Raw genomic sequence first — 15,404 nt, 5'->3', positions numbered from 1 at the left:
GTTTCTCTCCTTTCCTTGGGGACATTGTTTCTTCCTCGAGTAACTGCTATTGATTGTTGCATTCGATACTCCCTTTCCCTGAATTCTCTTATGCTGCTTTCCATGGCCTTCTTCAAGTCTTCTCGCTCCTTTTGATCACCTCGTCCCAGGCCTTCTCGTTTTCGCGTGTAATGTCTTTCTTTAGTTCGTGCTTCTCTCATAGCATATCTCTCCTATTGCATATTACTATCCACCTGCTTCCTTTTCAAATGATTATTTCTGATGATCAACTTCTCATTTTCTCTTTCTAACCTTATTCGTTCCCTGACCAGATCCTCTTTCCTTCGCCTCTCTTGGTAAAGTTCTTCCTTTAACCGGGCCATATCCTCGTCTTCGCGACTTTCTTTTAATTTATTCTGTGAATTTTGTATTTCAACGCTTTCCTCGGCCTCTTGTCCCTGTGCCTTTTTGCCTCTTGACCGGTTCGTCTTCCCTCCTTCTTGTGGAATTTGTTTCTCCTTCGTCGTGGGAGCTTCCTCTTTATTCTTTGTTATTTCATTTCCTTCAGCAACCTTCCCCTTTTTGGCCTTTCCACCTTGTTTTTGATTGACCTGGCCTCCTTCCTCTGGAATTGCGTTATTATCTTCCTCGATAAGAATTTTTGCTTCATTGGTTTCCTCCTCATCCTCCCGCGTTCCGCTCAGTTCTTTGCTAGACTCTATCGTATATACCATCAGCTGTTCGGCTCTTCTTTCTTCGCTGACTTTCTTCCTTTGTTCCATCTTCTTTCTTAACTTCTCCTCAGAGTTATGCACGTCTTTTGTTATACATTCTTTTGCGTCTCTCAGATCTCCTCTTATCTCGCCGATTCCGCTTGGCATTGGGAACCAGATCGCCTGGTGATATGTCGACTCCACTCCCTTTATTCCATGTATCCAAGGACGCCCTATGATAGCATTGTAGGGAGAATCGACATCTACGACACATACTGTGACCTTCGTCTCTAGTTCTCCAGCGAGAATCTTCACGGTCAGTTCCCCCTTCGGCTTAGACGCTACCCCATTGAACACATATATGTTATATGTAGAAGGTACGAAATCCGAGTTCTTGTATCCCATGGTCCTAAAGGTATGGTGAAAGAGGATATCGACTGAACTCCCAGTATCAACTAAGATTTTGTTTATTGCCCAAATTCTCCTTTCCCCATCTTTCTCTTCCTCCCATCTGGAATATTTTCCGAATCCCAAGTTCACGACCAGAGGATTTGTGTGAAAAATTTCCCCATCAGGTGCATCCCTTGCCGAGAAGGTTATCTTCCTCTTATGCCATTCCTCTAGCGGCTCTTTCGTCATGACGCTGAATATTTCGTTTCCCTAGAAATCCTTCTTGTGTACTCTTTTAAGCACTTTGTCATGAAGGTCTTGGAGACTTCTTGCCGCGTGAATTATCGAATTACAGTTTAATTGTTGCTTTCCTCGGTCTATCTCGATCCGGTATATTGGATGATTCTCACGAGGTGGAGGGGTAGCACATAACTCTCTAGGAAATGCGCGAGTTTCCCTTGGTCTATCAAGCGAAGTATAATTCGCCGAACGTTCCTGCAATCATCTGTTTGGTGTCCATGGAAGCGATGATACTTACAAAATTCATGACTTCGAGACCCTGGTGGGGGCTCTTTTCCGAAATTTGGTGGGGGTCCTCTGTCAGAAGTATTGCCTCCCACACTTTTTTCACAGTTGTGTTAAGTCGTGAGAGTTTCACATCTTCAAAGATTGGTCCATTGGGCCTCCTTTCCATGTATCTGGGTCCTTGATTATTCCTAGGTTGGTATCCCGTATTGTAGCTTTGTGGCTCATGATTTCTTCGTTTTGTCTCCTCATACCTTTATTGATCAATCCACTCCTGATCTCCACTCGAGACGGCCAAAAGCTTCGTTGGAACGGGAACTGCTGGCTCTCCCTTTCCTTGCCCGAGTTTATCCTCTACTGAGTGCACCGCCCTAGGTAACATCCTAGAATTCCCTTCTTTCGCCGGGGCCAACGTCATTTCGCTGAACTGCCTCTGGTTTTCCTCCAACGCTGTGTATTCCTCCTGGTACTCCCTTAGCTCATTCATTGTTATCGAGTTTCGAATAATGATTATTTGTGTGTACAACAGGTCCGTTGGGATCAAAGCATTCACGAAGGCTAAGATGAAGTTTCGTTCATCAACTCTCCCTGCTAACTCGCTGGACACGGTTCTCCATCTCGTGACCTACCCCCGCAAGTTTTCTGTTGGCCTTCTCCTCAAGTTGAACAGTGTCTCTATCCCTGGTCTCAACAAGTTGTTGCTTATGTACGTCGTCAAGAATATCCTCTGCAAATCTTTGAATGATGATATTGACTTTTCTGGGAGTCCATCGAACCAGGCTAATGCCTCCCATGTTAAGCTCGCGGGGAAATATCGACAAAGCACCGAGTCATTTCGTTCCCATTGCATCAGCGAAAGGGTATATTTCTTCAAGTGTTGCACTGCACTTTCCGATCCACTGAATATGCTTGCAAGCATTGTAATATGCATTTCTCCGGGATTTCCGCATGCATGATCTCATAGGTGAATGGAGATTTATCCGCTTCCTCTATTGCTTTTGCTAACTATACTCTTCCACCTTTTCGTGAGTTATTAATTAAATCCCTCATGTCTCTCAACTCGTTCAGGACTTCTTGGTTCAAATTTTATCCATCCTCCTCATGGGGGACGACCTCTCATCATGCTAAGCCTCCCTTCGCCTGGTCGTCGCCTTTCCTCCTCGTCTCGGATAAGGTTCGCCCGACGTTGCAGTTCGTCCTCCTGCCTATGTTTTTCCTCATGTCTCCGCCTCTGATCTTCCCATTATGAGATCTCCAGTGCTCTTCTTCAGTGCTATTTCTTCGTCTTCATTCATTCGTCGTCTTCTTCTTCGTCCTCCTTCATCTTCCTCGTGGTCATATCGCCGTCTCCGCAGTTCATTTTCCTCCGAAGATACAGTGTTTCCTTCCGAATCTATGGCATTCATCTCCACGTTTTCGTTAAGTTGCTGGTTTTGTTGCCTCAACCTAGCATTATGCCTTTCCAATCCCGGTCCCTTTCTCGTTCACGATGGAGCGTCTCCCTTAGCTGTTTCAACGTCATATTTTCTTCTCCGATATTCTCTTCCATATCCTCGCGAGTCATCTCCTCCTCGACAACGGTGTCTGTATCGGATGTGTGTACTGAACCTTCCCTGAGGCCATCTTCCTCCGTCCGCCGCTGGTTCTCTTCTCGTCTGCCTCCTACAGCTGATGTTCCGACCCGTTCCATCCTTCCTATCCTCGCCTCTATACGTTTGCTTCTTCTTGTTGCTATCACATGCCTTTCTCGATCTGGTGTCCTGGCCATCTAACAATCTTCAACTTCCACGATCTTTCTCTGCTCTCCACGCGAAATTCTAAGATCTCTTCCTATTCTATGTTCCTAACCTTGTCTACGAATGTAAAAGTTTAAGATCTACGACCCTAACTTCAAACAACTCGCTAGATCTATAATCTCTACAATCTCTAAGACAACCTCTTGCCTTTTCTAACTCTTAGATGAGGATAAATCCCCAATCTAAGTTCCTTGTTTTTGGGCGCCAAAATGTGATTACTGGAAATCCAGCAACACACCCAAATGGAGAATATGCAAGATCTAAGACATAATAAACACTAGAACTTAAACTTATTTATTAATCTCAAGCGAAATACAAGTTACACTCGTGGGTTACAAGGAAACCCTAATCCCTTCTCCCCGCCTATGTATTACAAGGAAACCCTAACTCTCTCTCTCTCTCTTATGCTAGACCTTTCCCTCTCCAAAATATCTCTCCCTTTACATTGTCCAAAGGTCTCTATTTATAGGCCTAAGCAATCCTAGTGGTATACAGCTCATATCATCTCGCCAAGGTTACTTTATGCTTCGCCTGAAGCATATTCCATAAAGTTTTTCCCCACCTTTCGCTGACTTCACGTGGTCTTGTCGGGACACTTGTCCTTTTTTTTGCGCCCTACTGTTCCTACTTCGTGGCTTATCTTCTTCTCCAAGTAATCTTTCCGTAACTTCGCCTTAGTATCTTGATGGTCCTTCTACTTTATTCGGGGTGGAGAGTTACCTCGCGCTTGGGATTTGTATTTCGCCTTCTGATGTTGACTGATTTGACTGGTCACTGACACCGATCTTTGACTAGGATTTCCTTACCTTACTTGGTATGACACGTGGCAATCCTATTTCGTGTACCTACACATGTAGTCATGCGTAACTTACTTGGTATGACACGTGGCAATCCTATTTCGTGTACCTACACATATAGTCATGCGTAACGCATTCAAAGGGTCTTCTACAACTGTATCTAACATTATAAGGCAGGCAACTGATTTGGTTTATTATCAATTGGTTGTACTTGCAATGGCCAATTGAAATTGTTCTTACCGGTAGAAACTATGCTGAAAAATTCTTCATTCATATATCTCCTTGTTTGTAATATGCGCTTCTTCATTTATTATCTGATTGCTAATAACTAATCTGAGTTTGATCAGTTAAAAACATAATAATTTTGGTTTCTCAATTATTGACCCTTTGTCATGTTATGACCAGGTTTGTAGAAGACCATTGCTATTATCTTGCTAAAGAAAGATTTCGACATTTTCAGCTCATTGCTTTGTCTTAAGTCTTTTGACTGTATTGTTCATACAAGATGACACACTAAAAGATAAGATCACGTGTATTTACCAAGTTTAGCTTTGTTGCAAGCAATGGTGGAAATAGCACTCCTAATACACAACTATTCGACTAAGCGACTGGCTAGAGTTAATTCCTCTAGCATTCCGTAAATATTATAATTTTGTATTTGGTTTATTGTCCCGCTAATCATGATTTTGTTTGAGGTGTAGCACTCGCTTGACCAGTCTCATGTTCTCTTTTCTTTGTGATACATAATTGTAAAATTGGCCCAGGTATCACTCTGTCCAGAAACTGCAACTTTGTAGGAGATGATGGGATTTGCTGATTTTAGAGTAATAAAGAAACACCTCTTTCCGCTTATCCTTCAAGAACTGATATAGTCTGTACAAAGGAAATAGTAGGTGTAGACTGTAGAACAACTGAGTTGCGTGAATAAAGATAAAAAAATCTTTGACCGTTGTAACTGGAAAGAGGAAAAAATGGAGTTGCGGATGATCTAAGCCCTCTTTGATAATATTGTTCTCCAGTGATTATTTCCTAATACACTAATTTTGATTCTAATATAAGTGAGACACTAACTATCAAATAATACAGATTCCCCGCCTATTTAATGTATTTTCCCGCCACAAACAAACAAAAATGCATTGCCACAGGGCGAGGAAGCCCAGCGCACAACAAGTTAAAAAGAAAAGAATGTCTGGTGCACATCACGGCCACAAATCTTGCGATTTTTTTCTTTTTTTAACTTGGTGTCGAAGGGCTTCGTCCCGTCCGATGACATGTATTTTTGATTTTGGTGTACGCGGAGCTTCACCCCTTAGTTAATTAGCTAATTTACTTTATTTATTTATTTAGCTACAGTTGATATATTGACATCCACTCATATATGAGTTTTAATAATTCGATGGGAGCAAGCAGATCGCATGTGCAATAAAAGGAAAACGGTGAATAATAAAAATCGGTGATCCATATTAACAAACGGAGAATAGAGGAGAATAGATTTTGAGGGAGATTCAAAAAATAATAATAGAATAATTTGGAAAATTATTATAGAAGTACAATACGAAAACCAATAAATTTTAACTGCAAATAAAACTAATTTGAATTTTAAAGAGAGAAAGCACTATCCGATACCCGGCGTGAAGCACTGGTTAGATTATGTTAAAATTAAGAAGCTAATAAATAATCATCACCCTTGAAAGACTGGGATTACTATAGAACTACTATTTCATCGATAAACAATTTCACATATTTCATCCATATTTTCTACGGAAATACAAGGTAAAAATAAAAGATGCATCGCCACGAGGAGGGACGAAGCTCCACGCATACCATGTCAAAAATGTATCGCCATCCCGCACACTCCAAGCTAAAAATGCATTGCCACGGAACGGGGTGAAGCTAGCCCCGCGCACATCAAGTTAGAAATACATCGCCATGGGGCGAGAAAAAAACCCGCCCACACCAAGTTAAAATAGAAAAAAAATCCCCATGCATAGCACGGGCACAAAATCTAGTATGACTAAAACGAATATATAGAATAGCCCATGCGCACTATCAAATGAAGCCTTTCAATTTTGTGTTGAGTTAGACTTTTGATGCCTTTCTTTGAAAATTTGTGTTTCTGCGGTGTTTCCACTAGCATGATCAATCCTTTCTTTGAAAATTTTAATTCGGCATATTCAATCGTGTGATGGGTCCTGGCGTTAAAGAATCAATGATTGCTTTAAAGTCACCACAGGTAGTGGCTACCGGCCACATGCCTCTGGCAGCGTATAATTCCATCAAAAGTTCATCCCCTAAGTTATTGTGATTAGGGCCTTAAAGACCAAGCAAAATAGTACCCTGAAAAATCCTTCGACCAATAATGAAAAATTGTCCTTCAAAAGAAGATGTTGCTTCAAATATATCCAAGTTCCATATAATTCTGTGGAAACCGAGCTATAATTTTTACTTTCAGGACCACAAACTGTCTCTTCCAGAAAAATAATAATTCTAATGAAGCATCCTCCTTTCAGTTTATAAACTCCTCAATTCTGACTGCAGATGAGTAACAACTTCTAGCCTAGCTACTTATATCATATCATAAATTCCTAATTATGCAGACTTTGTATCCCATTCCATGGAATCCACTGGTGACGAAAATGCTTGTGATCATCCCAGCTCCCCGAGTGTTGGTTGTCTTGGTATAGGAGATTCTGCTCTTTATCAAGGTTTTTGGATCTTTGCCGAAGCATTAGAAAATATAAAAGATTTTCAACGGAACTTCAAAGCTGTGGATACTGATTTACTACTAGCCTCACTACCCAAATCTGGCACCGTTTGGTTGAAAGCATTGGTCTTTGCCATCGTCAACCGTACCCATCACCCTATTTTATCTACTTCCCAAAACCACCCATTGTTTACAGTTTCACCTCATGACCTTGTTCCTTTCGTGGACTTTAAACATGTTTATCCAGATTGTAGTCTCCTAGATTTCACCAAAAGGAGTAGCCATAATCATGATGATTCTACATGCAGGCTTATATCTACCCATCACATACACTTCTTTACCTGATTCCGTTATTAATAAGGCAATAAATTGTAAGATTGTTTATATATGTAGAAACCCTCAAGACACCTTCATCTCTACATGGCATTTTATCAACAAAATGAGGACACTGCCGGAGAGCAATGATAACGGTACCCCTCCCCTATCAAACATGAAAAAGAATACCCCTCTGTCGATTGAAGACGCTTTCGAGTTATTCTGCAGCGGACTTTCAGATTTTGGTCCGTACTGGGATCATGTTCTAGGTTATTGGAAAGGGAGCTTAGAGACGCCTTGTAAAGTGTTGTTTTTAAAGTACGAAGATTTGAAGAAATAACCTGAATCCCAGTTGAAGAAACTCGCTGAATTCTTAGGTCATAGTTTTTCTATGGAAGAAGAGAGTCAAGGAGTGACTAAAGAAATATTAAGTTTATGCAGTTTTCAACACATGAAGAATTTGGACGTGAACAAAAGTGGAACGATTTTGAGTAATTCCATAGCAAACAAAGACATTTTTAGAAAAGGCGAGGTTGGTGATTGGAAGAATTACTTGACACCTACAATGGTTGAACGTGAAGGTAGTTACAAGACAAGAAAGTATATAGAACACAAGAGTGTGAAACCAGACGAGACAAGAAATTGTGTTATTTCATTGTCAATGAGAACTCCTATATAAAGAAGTTAGCTTACAAATGATTATGTCGAATATCCTGACAGAGGTAAAATATCTCTTAAAGAAGGTAAGCAAATATTTACATCTAATACAAAAGATACTGGAGTATACAAAAGATACTGGAATATATATCTAACACCCCCCCTCAAGTTGGAGCATGAAGAGTCGAAATGCCCATCTTGAGAAGAAGATTTTGAAACTGCTGACGTCCCAAAGCTTTAGTCAGAATATCAGCTAGCTGAGAAGTAGTATGAATATAACGATAGTACCTCGAAGAATTTCATCACGCACAAAATGACAGCCAATCTCGATATGCTTCGTACGCTCATGAAAGACGGGATTATTAGCAATGTGTAACGCAGCTTGACTATCACAATGAATTGAAACTGGTTTTAGATGTCCTACACCAAAATTTTGGAGCAATCCTTTCAACCATATAATCTCACAAGTTGTGGAGGCCAAAGCACGATATTCTGCTTCGGCTGAAGAACGACACACTGTGGTTTGTTTCTTCGTTTTCCACGATATAGGAGAACCGCCGAGAAAAATAAAATGGGCCGTGAGAGAACGACGACTAATTGGACAACTATCCCAATCTGCATCACAATAGGCCTCAAGAACTAATTTGGAATTAGCTCGAAGTAAAATACCTTGCCCAGGGCTAGATTTCAAATAACGCACAACTCGAAGTGCAGCATCCCAATGAGATTGAGTTGGATGTTGCATAAACTGAGACAAAGTATGAACAGAGTAACATATATCAGGATGTGTAATATTTAAATAAATTAGTCTCCCCACCAACCTTCGATAACGAGCAGGATCAGGCATGAGCGTGTCTGAAGCAAGAGCTATCCGATGATTCTCCTCCATTGGGATACTAGCTGGTTTGGATCCGAGAAGACATGTTTCCATCAAGATATCTAGAACATATTTACGCTGGCAAAGGAAAATGCCTTTAGAGCTTCTAGCTACCTCAATACCAAGAAAATATTTTAATCCTTCATATGAAAGCATCTACTGAGATATGCTTGAAACTCACAAATGGTAGCCTTATTGTTGCCAGTAATAACAAGATCATCCACATATACTAGAATATACATAAAAATATTTCTTTTGCGATAGAGAAATAACGAGTGATCTGAGGCACTTGTAGAGAAACCATATGTACGCAAAGCAGTTGCCAGCTTTGCATACCAACACCGGGGAGCCTGACGTAAACCATACAAAGACTTACGAAGTCGACAGACTTTGCCAGAAAATCCATTACCGAACACAGGAGGAAGTCGCATAAATACTTCTTCATATAAATCACCATGAAGAAACGCATTATGGACATCCATTTGAACTAAATCCCAGTTATTGATTGCAGCAACCGCAAGAAGAGTTTGTACAGTAACCGTTTTTACTGTAGGAGCAAAAGTGTCTGTGAAGTCAATTCCTTCCTTTTGATGGTTGCCAAGGACGACTAATCTGGCTTTGTAGCGCTCAACGGAGCCATCAGATCTTCGATTAATTCAGAAAACCCACATACAACCAATTACATGTTTGTTAAGAGGCATATCTTCAATTTTCCATGTACCGTTGGAGATTAGGACAGCAATCTCTTCCTCCATTGCTTTACATCATCTGGGATCAGCCATAGCCTCCTTAAATGATTTGGGTTCAACATCATTCGAAATGGCTGCAACAAATGTACGATGGGCAACAGAAAAAGCATCATAATTCACGAAATGGGTTATAGGATAGGGAGTACCCGAGGTCTTGATTGGTACAGGTGAAGCTTCAGGGGGGAACCAAGGTTGTGTTAGCCTGTTTTGAAACACCCTGCCAACTTACAAAATCCCTGTGACGTACATTCTCAAACTTTGTACGTTTACCGCGCCCCAAATCCTCATATGTAACTATGTGGTGATGAGGTTCACTATCTTAGGTCACTGTGGGAATATAATCTGTACCAGATACAGCAGGTGGAGGAGCATCAGGTAATACTAATTCAGAATCAGGTACAACAGGTGGAGGAGCATCAGGTAATACCAATTCAGAATCTCCTTCAACAGAACGTGTATCACATATAAAAGGTTCTGGAGGATGAAGTAATTGTACATTATCATCGTCTGTGATGTGTACAGAGTCTTGTGCAATGTCCTGGAGATCTGGTGCAGCATCCTGGAGATATGGTGAGCTTCGTAAACTAGTCTGTGGAGGTGCGTCATTATCAGCAGCGGAAGAAGAACCACCAGAAACTGGTAAGACATTATAATCAGCTTCAAAGGGATCTGCAGACATATCCCTAGATATAGTTCAAGCAGTCTCATCAAGATACAAAGAGTGCAGTCGCAGAAGATCATTTTTATCAGCTAACGGAAAAACATCTTCAATAAACTCTACATCTCGGGACTGAAAATATTGACCTGTGTCTAGATCAAATAGATGCCATGCCTTCTTTCCAAACGGATAACCGAGAAATATACAACGACGACTGCGACTGTCAAATTTATCGCAAGGACTAAGATTTTTCGCATAACAAAGACAGCCAAAGACTCGAAGAGAGTTAAAAGTAGGAGCCGAACCATATAGAATATCATGCGGTGTTTTGAAATTAAGCACACGAGAAGGAGTTCTATTAATCAGATATGTAGCAGTTAGGACACATTCACCCCAAAAATCGATTGGTAAACAAGCCTGAAATCGTAGTGCACGAGCAACATTAAGAATATGACGATGCTTCCTTTCCACCCTTGCATTTTTCTGTGGTGTCTTAACACAAGAAGTTTGATGAACAATACCATTCTTTCGAAAATAAGGAAAAAGACCTTTGAATTCAGTTCCATTGTCACTGCGTAGAATCTTAACCTTTTGTGTAAACTGACGTTCAACCATCGCAAAAAAATTTGTTAACAAGATAGGCACCTCATCTTTAGTTTTCATAAAATACACCCAAACACATCTAGAAAAATCATCCACAATAGTCAAAAAATATCTCGAGTTACAAGCACGATTTGCACGATAAGGGCCCCAAACATCGCAATGAATTAACTAAAATAAATCGACTGCCTTATTATCACTTAATGGAAAAGAAGTACGAGTTTGCTTGGCTCTATGACAGACTTCACAAGCATGAAAATCTAACTGACTATCAATACGACCGACTTTAGGTAGAGACTTCAATACTTGAATAAAAGGATGGCCAAGTCGTTTGTGCCATAATTCCGCAGCAACCTTCTCTAACACAACATTAACACGAGCTGGTTCCCCCGCTATCAAGCAATAAAGCCCATCAGTGAGCTTACCCATACCAATCTTCGTCCTCAGAGTATGGTCCTGTATAACACATTCAGAGTTAGTGAATTGAACACTTAACAGATGCTTCTGTGCATGGTTAGCATGTGATGAAGATAGAAATTGAGACACGGAGATGAGATTGCAAGTGAACTTTGGAACATACAACACATTGTGCAATATAAGAGAATCATTCAACTTTACAATCCCAATTTTGGTTGCCTGTATACTTACACCATTAGGCAAACAATCTTGAATAGGACTAATATCACGACAAGATTCAAACAAGTTGTCATCGCAACAAACATGATTGGAGGTTCCGGTGTCAACAATCCAGGTATGACCACTCTTACCAGTTAGACGAACGTGATTTGTAGTTGCTGATATCTCACCAACAATAGCATTCGCCTTGGCAGATGATGGGTTACGGAAAGATGATGATTCGTTTTTGGTCTGAGTCGCAGGTGGACATCTTGGCTGGCGACCATCTGGATAACCATGCTTCTCCCAACAACGATCCATTGTGACCGCAATAAGTGCACTTTAATGGAGGTTTGGCCCCTCCGGTTTTTGATCCTTGTGGCTTATGTACGTGAAAAGCCATTGGAGTAGCTGTATCCTCCCTTTGTTCAGTATATAATTTGACTTCTTCCTCTTGGATGAGACGAGAATACACCGCATGCAGAGACGGAAGTGGTTCGGTGCCCAAAATACTAAAACGAACATTAGCGTAATAGGGTACGAGACCCATTAAAAATTCACGTACCTGATCGTTATTACGCCGAGTTCTGAGAGTCATATTCAAACCACAAGTGCAACCGGAGCATTGACAGGAAGGTAAGGCATCAAAATCATTGATGTCATCCCAGAGTTTCTTCATCTTCCTTTAATAATCTTGAATGGACTCTCCATCTTTTTGTTTGCAACTAGAAACATCATATTTGAGATGAAATATTTTTATTCCATTCCCTAGAGAAAAGAGAAGTCTAATATCTTCCCATAAATCGAAAGCAGTATCACGATAAGAAATTGAAGAACGAAGAATTGGATCAATCGTATTAAAAATCCAGGCAACAATCATGTAATTGACAGTCCACCAATCATCCAAATCAGAAGAATCAACAGAAGGTTTGGAGACTTTACCATTAATGAAGCCAAGTTTTTGTTTTGCGCCCAGAGAGATACGAAACCCTTTAGCCCATTCTTCATAATTCGATCCTTTGAGAACTACATGTGTGATGATAGTTCCCGGTCCATCGTTTGAAGCTAAAGTATATATAGATGAACGATTCTTAGGAGAAGAAGAAGATGTAATTAAATTGTCTGGCATATCTAAAACCGGACTCAGGATACCATGAAGGTAGTTACAAGACAATAAAGTATATATATAGAACAAAAGAGTGTGAAACCAGACGAGACAACAAATTGTGTTGTTTCATTTTCAATGAGAACTCCTATATAAAGAAGTTAGCTTACAAAAGATTATGTCGAATATCCTGACAGAGGTAACATATCTCTTAAAGAAGGTAAGCAAATATTTACATCTAATACAAAAGATACTGGAGTATACAAAAGATACTGGAATATACATCTAACAGAACGACTTGATCGTCTCATGGAAGAGAAGTTATATGGATCAGGATTGACCTTCCAAAACTACATATCTTGATATATTTATCTTTTATTCATGATCTGTTATCATACGTATTGTAACCTCTTGTTATTTTTTGTTTGGTTTGGTTTGATTCTTGGTTTCTCGGGGAACCTTTTCTTGGTTTTTGCTTGGTTTGTTTTTTTGCTCCGGTTCTTGGTTTCGTCATGTTATAGTGTATCATTTTATGATTCGGGTTGTATCTCTAATAGTTTGTTGCAAGCATAGTTCCGTAATATTCACTTTGTTAATGAATTTTCTTTTGTTTTCATTTTTCCTGTTGCAAATTGTTGATACCTTTGGCTGATATTTTGCCAACTTGGTGTGGCATGGTAACCTCTTGTCATTTTCAGTTTTAGTTTGGTAAATTGGTCTGTCTGTGCTTATCATGTCTTAGGAAAAAATAATCAATCAGATTAAGCAGGACCAACAGGGTTCTAAACTTTGAAACATAATGCCATACGGGATCTTTTTTTATACATTATAGCAAAAAAATGCATCTAAAAAAAAAATCCCTAAATAAGATGTATGAATATTTCTCCAACTAGATATATACGAATTGATACTTCTTGCACCAAGAAATATATCCAGGCACTAAACATGATGATTATGGTGATGATGAGGAAAACAGGGGTAAAAACATGAAATAGCATAAAAAGGAGAGACACGAGTTTAACGTGGTTCGGCATGGTTTGCCTACATCCACGGAGGAATCCCCTTGGGGAGTGATTTTTATTGATAATAGAACTCAATTATTTTTCCTCTACCAGCTACCTCTCCCCTTTTTTTCCTCCATATCAAGATTACATTCCCTCTATTTATACAATTTTGAACTCCAGTCTTAACCTCATTATGAGTAAACATAAATAGTATTTACTTCCCTTGCATGCCTCCTGGAATTAATTTTGCATGAAACCTCCTGCATTAATCTTCCATGCATAACTCCTGACATTAACCTTCCTTGCATGGATTCATGTATTGATTTGCGGGCCTCCCGTGTATTCCGTACACGGTAAAAACATCGCCCCCTCTTAACCTCCAACTTGTTGGGGGTTAAGAATTTTGTTTTTCTTTTGCGTCGATCGTCGATGACGTAACTCGCCAGTCGCTCCCAAGGGTGAGTAGAGACATTACAAAGACTCCCCCAACTGTGATAACCTGCAATAAAATTCGCTCACTTGCTAGGCGAGACTTTTATCAACGTGGTGGACTTGTGATGCTCGATAGCTAGTCGAGTCTTGAGTAGAATGTAGTGTGTGCTTGCGGATGGGGCAAGGCTTTTTGCTCGCAATGTAACAAGGATAGCGCTTGCTGCTCGGGCAGGCTGGCTGTTGCTTGAGTTGAGTACAAGTCTTTGGACCAATAACGGGCATTGGGATCGTGGTTGAGACGAGACTTTATGCTTGCCAAGGTGCAATTCTTTCATACTCGTGTGCAAGACGAGATTTTATGCTTGCGATAAATGCAAGGCTTAAGTGCTCACGTGCAAGGTGAGGCTTTAGATGCTTGAGAAGTGATGCAAGGATAAATATTGAAGGGTCTAAGCAATACTCATCTCCAGCTTGATCATGTCGCCATCCACAAACCTCGAACTCGATCATGTCGCCATCCACGAACCTCAAACTCAACTATGTAGGGAATTCAATAACGATTCTAACGAGCCAAAAATCACCCAATTCGGACTTAAAACGAAGAAATTATTGACGAAACAAGTCTTTCATAAAACACGCATGCTGATGCTGACGTGGCTACTGGTTTGACCCGAACGGTCAGGACCACATCGGACCGAAACCGAACATGTTGAACTGAACCTAATGGACCGGATCTGAATCCGGTTGGACCAAAACAGAACCGAAATGGCTGGATCAGTAAGTGAACCGGGTTCTCGGCTTAACTCAGCTGCTGGCTTGGCTGAAGATAGCGGCTCAAACATCTCAGCTCAGATGAAGCGGCTTGAACAGATCGGCTTGGATTTGTGAGTTGAGTCAGCTGGCGGCTTGGATGGATAACAAAAACTTTTGGTAACAGTTTCTTCAACGTTTTCGCCACGCTTTGTTCAACCCTCGCGACGCTTTCTTCAACATCTTGTCACGGTTTCTTCAAGCAGCGCAACGGTTTCTTCAACCCTCGCAATGGTTTCTTCAACCCAAACTTTTTATTTCTTTTTTTTTGTTGCTACTGATTTTCGCATGGAACTCGTGCATGATTTCTTCCGCGCTTTTCTCAATGGTAAAACACGATTGTTTTCACGAATCCCCTTAGTCGGTGCCAATGTTTGCACCAAGAAATATTTCCAGGCACTAAACAAGATGATTTTGGTGATGATGAGGAAAACATGGTTAAAAAAATGAAATAGCCTAAAGAGGAGAGACACGAGTTTAACGTAGTTTGACATGGTTTGGCTACATCCACGGACGAATCCCCTTGGGGAGTGATTTTTTATTGATAATAGAATTACATGGGATTTTTCCTCTACCAGCTACCTCTCCCCTTTTTTTCCTCCCTATCAGGATTACATTCCCTCTATTTATACAATTTTGAACTCCAGTCTTACCCTCATTGTGAGTAAACATAAATGG

General features: G+C 40.5%; 1 pseudogene; it reads left to right on the top strand.

Moving 5' to 3' along the window:
• Positions 1-2,170: 2,170 nt before the first annotated feature.
• Positions 2,171-12,843, top strand: LOC113335247 (annotated as a pseudogene).
• The last annotated feature ends 2,561 nt before the right edge of the window (positions 12,844-15,404 follow it).

Source organism: Papaver somniferum, unplaced genomic scaffold, assembly GCF_003573695.1.
Source record: "Papaver somniferum cultivar HN1 unplaced genomic scaffold, ASM357369v1 unplaced-scaffold_139, whole genome shotgun sequence".
NCBI lineage: Eukaryota > Viridiplantae > Streptophyta > Magnoliopsida > Ranunculales > Papaveraceae > Papaver > Papaver somniferum.
This window is presented reverse-complemented; position numbering and strand designations above follow the sequence as displayed.